The sequence below is a fragment of the Tasmannia lanceolata genome, unplaced genomic scaffold, assembly GCF_043159265.1.
Source record: "Tasmannia lanceolata isolate RefF3 unplaced genomic scaffold, GAP_Taslan_0.1 ptg000018l, whole genome shotgun sequence".
NCBI lineage: Eukaryota > Viridiplantae > Streptophyta > Magnoliopsida > Canellales > Winteraceae > Tasmannia > Tasmannia lanceolata.
In genome coordinates this window covers 59,040,082-59,048,267 of record NW_027518695.1, presented here as the reverse complement: position 1 = coordinate 59,048,267, position 8,186 = coordinate 59,040,082, and the positions used below count along the sequence as shown (strand labels likewise).

The 8,186-nt window shown below is 37.7% G+C and overlaps 1 long non-coding RNA gene across 2 annotated transcripts; it reads right to left on the bottom strand.

Moving 5' to 3' along the window:
- Window positions 1-2,806: 2,806 nt before the first annotated feature.
- Window positions 2,807-5,556, bottom strand: LOC143850841 (uncharacterized). 2 transcript variants are annotated; one of them, XR_013236076.1, is made up of 3 exons: window positions 5,070-5,412; window positions 3,262-3,320; window positions 2,807-3,073 (listed from the first exon to the last, which is right to left on the bottom strand). It is a non-coding gene; the product is annotated as an uncharacterized LOC143850841 (long non-coding RNA). The 2 variants fall into 2 exon arrangements; XR_013236075.1 differs by having other exon boundaries at window positions 2,807-3,320; window positions 5,070-5,556.
- Window positions 5,557-8,186: the final 2,630 nt, after the last annotated feature.

Genomic DNA, 8,186 nt, shown 5'->3' with positions numbered 1-8,186 from the left:
ACAAACATCCATAATTTCTATTTAGAGGAAATAGATTTGAGGCAAAAGGACTTCAAAATTTTGGAATCAAGAGAGACTGCATTGATTAGTTCCACCCAGTACCAAGAAATCAAAAACTCTTGTCTATTCCTGCGCTTGTTGCCATTGTCTGCCATTGCAAGATTGATTTTCACAAAGACTGCTCAAACTGTCTTTGTAAATCCTTTTTCATTATCATTGATTCATGTTATGTTTCAAAGTGAACTGTCTTTGTAAATCCTTTTTCATTATCATTGACTCATGTTATGTTTCAATGTCTAATTTTTCTTGTATATCATCATCATCTCTGCATCTCTAATTTTTCATGAGATGGGAGAGTCAGATGGTGTGGGGTTCATGTAATGATACCTATCAAACAGTATGCTGGTTTGATACGCTAAGAGGTTGATAGCCAACACCAAGTTCATTTAAGCTCATCTGTAACTGTAATTTAATTGATTCTGCTTCACCGTTTAAACCTTCACGGTTGTAACAGAAACTTGGATAAATAAAGAGGAAAAGGCAGACCCATACCTCCAAATGCAGCGCTGTATGCAGAAAACAAGAGGAGCGGAGGAAGTGGTCAACACAAAAAAGAATATACCACAAATCAATATAATGTCATGAACATGTAAAAATCACCCCAGCCCACGAGAGAGAGAGAGAGAGAGAGAGAGAGAGAGAGAGAGAGAGTCCATCACTGGGAGTAGGTTATTATGAGGTCATGGAAGATGGTTACATCTTCGTAATGCTCTATTTGGGAAATGGCTTTTAGTTTTGATCAAATACATCATTAAAAAGTTCTAAAACATGGAATTGCTCCCTTAAATTTTGGGAGTTCTCAAATACAGTCTCATCAACTTTCTCTGCTTTCATGTTGCAATATTTAAGATGGAGCTTATAAATCAAATGGATTTTGAAAGGTTTGAAATCTGTTCCTAAGAAAATAGACAAATTTCTAAAAAAGGAGTACTCAAGATTGTCAAAAAGTAATTAGGATCAGGTTTTATTTTGGATGGACCAAGTATCATTTTGGATGATGGAACAAGAAAAGCTCAAGAACCCAAAGCAGGCTATACATAGATCGATGGGCTATACTACAATACCCAGATAAGATAGCACAAGAACAAACACACTCTCTCTATCGGCAGTTAGTAACATGAATATAATAGTTAAAATCTGAGTGCAGAAAACTGCTTACAGTTCAGTAACATTCGTAGATGCTGGTGCAAGAGCTTGAGGTGCTGCTGAAGCTGTAATAGAAGGATGTGCCTAAACATAGAACTACCACACGCAAAATTAGCAGGGGCGGGGCTGAAAATGCCAAAAGAAGCATGCCTATGCCAGGACCCAACAGAAAATACAACGAGATTACACCAAAGTAATGCCACAAATACAGTCACGACTCACAAGAGATAATCATTAATAACACTCAGAAAGAAGCTAAGGTTGCAAAGAAAATAGCAAGGGCCTAATAAGAAGAAATCATGATGTATTTTCGAGTCTAGATAAAAAAGACCACGAAAACAACTATTTAAAGCTTCTACTACACCTTTCTCAGCTTTCACTAGTTGGGATTCGGCCTCTTTGCTTGGAATCCATGCTGCTCGAAGTATTTTACATCAAGATGCCTCTACCATTGCAGCATTTGCTACACGTTTCTCTTCATAAAATAAGAGTGGGTAGTGAGGTTGTCAGGGATATGGTGATAAAGGTTATTTAGTCGCAAACAAAAAAATTCCAGTGCTTGTGCAAGGAAGAAATATTATGCAGGGGGCACACATTTAAGCAGACGAGGTTTTGGAGATTGGATGTTAACGAGGATTCAATTTTCATTTAATTTAATATTGGTTCGGAGAAGTGGTGTTTGGTCATCCCTGAGTTGCATGGATTATTTGCCCCTCTATGCCGAATCTATGTCGGCATACCTCCACACGCGAATTGAACATGGATTCGCTAGGACACTCGGATTCTTGTCATAGCCGTGTCCCGCACAAATCCGATTGTTTAGGACGAATCAGACTCGTTGGATTTTCTTTTAAAATGTGAATCTTGTATATTTTCCCTTTAATGATGTCTTCTTCTTGACATTTTTTTTATTAAAGCACAACCTGCCCTCTTTAAATAAAAACCCTAGTGCCTCGACCCCTTCCTCCTTCTCCTTCAACTCTCTGACTCTCTGAGTAAAGCCTCGATCCTTCAACACACACACACACACACACACAGTTTCTGAAAGATAACGACTTTATTTATATCAAAAGCTAGTACATTAGAGGCACCCAATTTCTGCACCCTAAGTTGTGGCATTGCTATTTAAATGTGACATCACTGCCTAATTCTGTTTTAGCATGTTTGATGGACTACTCTATGTCGATGACTATAATTACATACATATGTAAACAAGTTTCAAGAGAAAATATATTCGCAAACTTGTCCCCTATTACAAGGAATACCATCCCTTCAATCATTCCTTCGCCAATTCAAATTCGAAAAACTAGAGTGTCAATACAAATGCAAGAGGACAAGCAATGTCCTATGGCATCCGTGATGACTTGAGATTTTCCATTCTGTCTTAGCAACTTTGCTTGTTGGGAAGGAACACTCCAGCTGGAAACTAGCCAATTAGAATTATAAATGCATGTTTGTGTTGAGCAATATCAAGAAAAGAACTAGACCTTTTGTATAACTATGAAGACCTTTTTACAGGAAAGTGAATCATGTTAAAAAAAATGAAAAGCAGGGATATTTTACATGTATATACTACTAATATTTGCTAGAACACTGATGGTTATAAATTACATCCTCATCTTAACACAAGAAGACTATTTGTCAAACATGGCCTAAATATAAGAATTTGACATTCCAAGAAAAAGGAAACAACACATCAACATAGCAACAATCAAACGTCTGATACAAAAAGAAAGGTAGGCGTATAGGTGAAAAACACTTTTCATATTATTCAAACCATAAAAATTGGAACAAATTAGATGCTGAGGATTGTCAACTCTCCTTATGGATTTCTCAGTCACCTCTCTGTTTAGTCATCTGCCATGTCCTAGAATAGAAAGCATTAAATCTGGTTCAGTTGTAAGTATTTTCTTTATGTCCAAAGAAAAAGGACATAAAGAAAATGCCAACATAGTTGAGTATGGAATCATGTTCATTTTTACAACATAAAAAAATATTACATCCATTTTTATGTAGAAAGAAACGGAGCCTTAAGGGAAAATGTCAGTTTTTTACCTTGGATAGCTTAGGAAAGACATTCCATATTGATCACAAAAGAAACCATTTAGAAGTTCCTGCATAAAATAAGATTTCTATTATGTTAATACAGAAAATATGCAACACAAACTATATCAAACTAATAGTGGCCAAAGCTAGTTGCAAATGAAAAGAAGATTTTGTAAGGTAACTGTATTATGTTAAAACAAACTAATTAGTGGCAGCATTTGAGAAACTAATAAAAAGGAAGACTCTGAAGTTAGCTCGATATGAGAAGTTCCCATCAGTACATGCCATTAAAGTAACCACTTTAACCATATGGTTAACCTTGTATTTTGCTGAACTGTGAATTTTTTTGAAGTTGCCACCACTACATGCCATTAAAGTAACCACTCTAAACATATGGTTAACCTTGTAGTTTGCTAAACTGTGAACTAAGAACCCTACACTAAAGCCAACCCTAATCAACTGGTCTTTAGAAAGAATTATGTCTTCAATGGAAGGTGGCCAAAGCTAGATGCAAATGAAACTTCTGTGCTCACTACAATATTGTGGTTGGAAAAAAATATGTAAGGGGCTGTAATCGATACCAACAGCAACCCATGCATGTTCAATCAAAGTTGGATAAACCTCCACCCATGCAAATGTGGCACTACCACTTAATCCCTATTTGTTTCGGATTTTGAGAACCAATTGTGAGTCTTGAATCCAATGATCAGTTCAAGACTCACAATCGGTTCTCAAAATTCAAAACAAGCAAAAAAGAATCATCAGTGATGAAAAAAGACATCCCCACAAACATCCAGTCTCAAGTAGACAATTATTTTCCCCAAAAGATTTTAATACATAAACTCTTGATCTATGTCAACGAGTGTTCATGTTTTCGTTTCCCAGTAGTAAAGTAATGCAATTAAAAAAAGTTAAATTTAGAAGAGCCAGTTACTTTTGTGTTGCAGCCTTGCAGGCATAAACATAGAAATTTCTTAAAGGCAGTCCATAAAGTGATTAAAATGAAAAGATATCTGAAAATGCCATTTGAAAAGTTCAAGGCAAATTGATTAGTATTCAAAACCATAATCAATTTAGTAATGAATCATCAAAACAAGGTAGGAGGATAGACCCTTGGGCTTACAACATTTGCACCACCATCCCCAACACTCTAGGAGACTTCTAAATGGGCACGGACAAGGGGTCCTGAGAGAGAAGATTCATCCACAATACGAGAACGAAGAGAGTGGGATTGACACCATAAAAAAAAGGGGTTTCTGGGATTCTTCAAAAACATCTTTGCAAGCAAGCTATTATTAATCTGAAGGCTAAACAGTGAGATAAAAAAAACCAAATTTCACCCTAATTGACGATTGTCTTCCCCAAATCAACATACATAAATATAGGCAAAACCAAATTGTAGACACCAAGTTATTTTTGCAAATGAAAGCAAAACCCCATCTTTGAAATTCTCTTTTTTAGGAAGCAAAGGCAAAACTAATATTAAGCAAAAACTCATAACAAGAAGTGAAAATCAACCGCAAAAATCAGAAAATTACATAAAAAAAACCATCTTTGGAACCCTAGAAATTTCTTACATTTTGAGAAACTTATTCTCACAAATTTTAGCAGTAAAATCTAAACCACACCTTTTACAGTGAAACCCCCAAAATTTGATTTTGAGGATGTAATTGCTGCAACTGTCATCATCGAAATCTAAAACCCCAAATTTCAAATAGAATGCATCAACCATGGCCATTCAGACAGTAAACCAAAGACCCCCATCTTTGAAACCCCCATTACAGCAAACAAGAACTCACCATTCAATTTAAACATACCTCTTCTTTGATGGACGGGCCTTTGTTGCTGGGACAAATTCATGACGAGAGAAGATGCTTCCACGAGAGCACACTTCGTAGGTTGGGGATTTCACCTCTCTCCATCTTCTTCTTCAACCCGTCTTATCAGTAAAGATGAAAATAATTCTAGAGATCCGATGGATCTCTGTTTTGGGAGAGAGATATAGAGCAAAAGAGGAGCTGTCGTCCTTGGGTTTGGGAGTTTGGGATAGAGATATAGTGGGAGAGGGGCTCTCGACCTAGGGTTTTCGGGTGGGGGAGGAGAGCGAGAGAAAGAGGGTTCTTGATCTAGGGTTTGAGCGTGAGATAAGAGAAAAGAACGAGTGGATGGGTTTACCACTTGGGGGTTAACTTCGTCATTTACGCAAATAGTTAGGGACAAAATTGGAAAAAATTATTAATTTCCGTCTTTCATAACGCGCATAATGAGAATGCCGTATGCTTAGCCCAATCCAAAACGCATAATCAAAAGTTGGATATTCCTAAGAAATTTTTTTGCTCATCCGTAGGAAAAATTTATTATATCCCTGCGGGAAAATACTGGTTCCCGTAGGTAATAGAATTCCGTAGCCAGATGTATGACAATATCCCTACGGATTACTACACGAACCGTAGGTAAAAAGTATATCCCTACGGATAAATTAACACCCGTAGGGATATGGTGCATTTTGCCTACCGATTCTTAATCCGTAGGAAAAAGGTAGACTTCTCCCTACGACCCAACAAAAGTCAGTAGGGAAAGCCTAGTTTTGTTGTAGTGATAGATGGGCTGCTTGAGTTTTTCTTTTAGTTCCTGCTTTCCACCAACTTATAATTCTAGTCTTGATAGACTGAAATTGGATCAGATTGAAGTTCCAAAGGTTGGCAAACTCTGACCAAATAGATCGAGCTAACTCTCCTTCTATGAATAGGTGGTTCATGGTTTCCTCTTTATGGATCGAGCAACAAACACATTTGGATGGCGCCTGAATGTGCTTGCTTTTTATTCTTTCATCTGTGGCAATGGCATCCTGGAAAACTTTCCAGAGGAAACAGCTGATTTTTGGAGGGATAGATCCCCAGGTTGGTGCGGCCCAGTTCACATTACTATTTCTAGTCCTGTTGACGATCCATGCTGAATTAGTACTAAAGGTGGCTGATGGGGTGGGACACCAAATCAAAATATCTGGAGATTCATTTAATTGGAGCCTGGGTTATCTTCAACTCCTCCTTAGCCCATTTCTATACCTTTGGCTACTAGAGTCGTATGTCTGTAATCTTAGAGGCTAGGTGGCTCCTTCCCCTTGTACAGTTTGAAAGTATTATATATATATATATATATATATATATATATATATATAGACACACACACACACACTTGGCGGTCCTCCCTGGGGCTGTAAAATTTCCGGGTTAAAAAAACTGTTGAAAATATAAACATGCATCACAGTTCAAATGATCATTCGTTGCTAAACAATCTAGTCTATGGTCAATGTCGCAACCCCATTGACAGGGAGGGTATCCGAACAATGATTTCAGTCTCAGATAAGTGCACAGAATCCTACCAATAGTACACCAGTGCCATACCCCAATTTTAGGTAAAAATGGGGTATCACAGTCCCAATAGTAGCTAAGGTGCCAAGTCTTGTTTTGGCGTCACAACCCCACCATTAGGTAGGGTACCAAATATAGTTCTAAGGTCACAGACCCACGAGCAGGTAGTAATTAAACAAATATCCAAACTTAGATCAAACATTATCCATAAATTTTCAATATCATGACAAAACCATTATATCAGGCAGTCCACGATGATCTCATTTATCTCTGTTAGAGAAAGAGAGGGGAAGAAAGTGAGTTAGGGATCCTCCCCCTCACTAATGTATTTATATATAAAAGAGAACTTACAAAACGACCACTATGCCCTAAAGGCTACAATACACACCCTTATAACACTCCCCCTCAAGCTAGAATGTATATATTGTACATTCCAAGCTTGTTACAAATGTTATTTAATTTAGCATTACTTAAGGGCTTAGTGAAAACATCCGCAAGTTGGTCCGTTGATCGAGTGAAGGAAACAAGAATCTAGCCTCAATGTATTCTCTGGCGAATGAAGTAACAGTCAACCTCTATGTGCTTAGTCCTCTCATGGAAGACAGGATTGGTGATTATGTGAATTGCAGCTTTATTATCACAATCATGGTTTTAAATTTCGGCCAAAACGTCGTTTCGGCCGAAATAATTCAGTTTCGACAGAAAACGAAACGAAATGCAGAGAGTCGGAAAAGTACAAAATTTCGCCCACGGAGTCCCTGTTGAAAGACTTGAGTATCTAACTTAACGAATGAAGGAACCTTTATGTGGACACAGGACAGAGCCGGGCCTTACAAAACATAGATTGAGGTGCGCCTCTTTTATCTCAAATAGCTAGTCCTCGGGCTTAGGGAAACGAGGATAGCTTTCAATGGCAAGAATCAACTTCTTAATCGACAATTGACCTTGCTGAAACATAGGGCCAAAATTTCAGAAATTTCGGCTGGAATTTCGTTTCCATAGAGAAACAGTTAAAAAAAAACCCCTTATTAATTTGAAATTTCGTCTGAAATTTCAACGAAATTTAGTGAGGAGTCTCGAGATCACAAGCCAAAAAGAAAAGGCCCTATAAAATTTCAGAATTTCTGAAGAAATGTCGACATTTCAGCAGAAATTCTTACAAAAAGCAAAGAGGCCAAAAAAAGGTGAAAAAAGGGAAAGACTGAGGGAATCTAACCTTGACCTTCATGTGATTTCTTGCCTATAAAATTACATCATCTCCATCTACCTTTCATCATCTTCCCAACAAACCCAAGTATAGCTTCTTCATCTTCCCAACAAACCCAAAGCAAGCTTCAGCCTCAAGCTCCCGCAGCTTTAAGTGTTGGTTCCGACGCTTCCCGGAGGGTTGCAAGCATCAGCCGTAGCCACGGAGCTTCAGCCGCACTTCGGGAGTTTCATTCGCAAAGGTAAGAAGCTAAATGGGTTATATTTCTAGGGTTCTACCTTTTGGTTTAGCAAAAACCTATAACATATTAAGAGATTTTAACCATTATTTTGGGTGATGATAAAAGTAAAACCCCC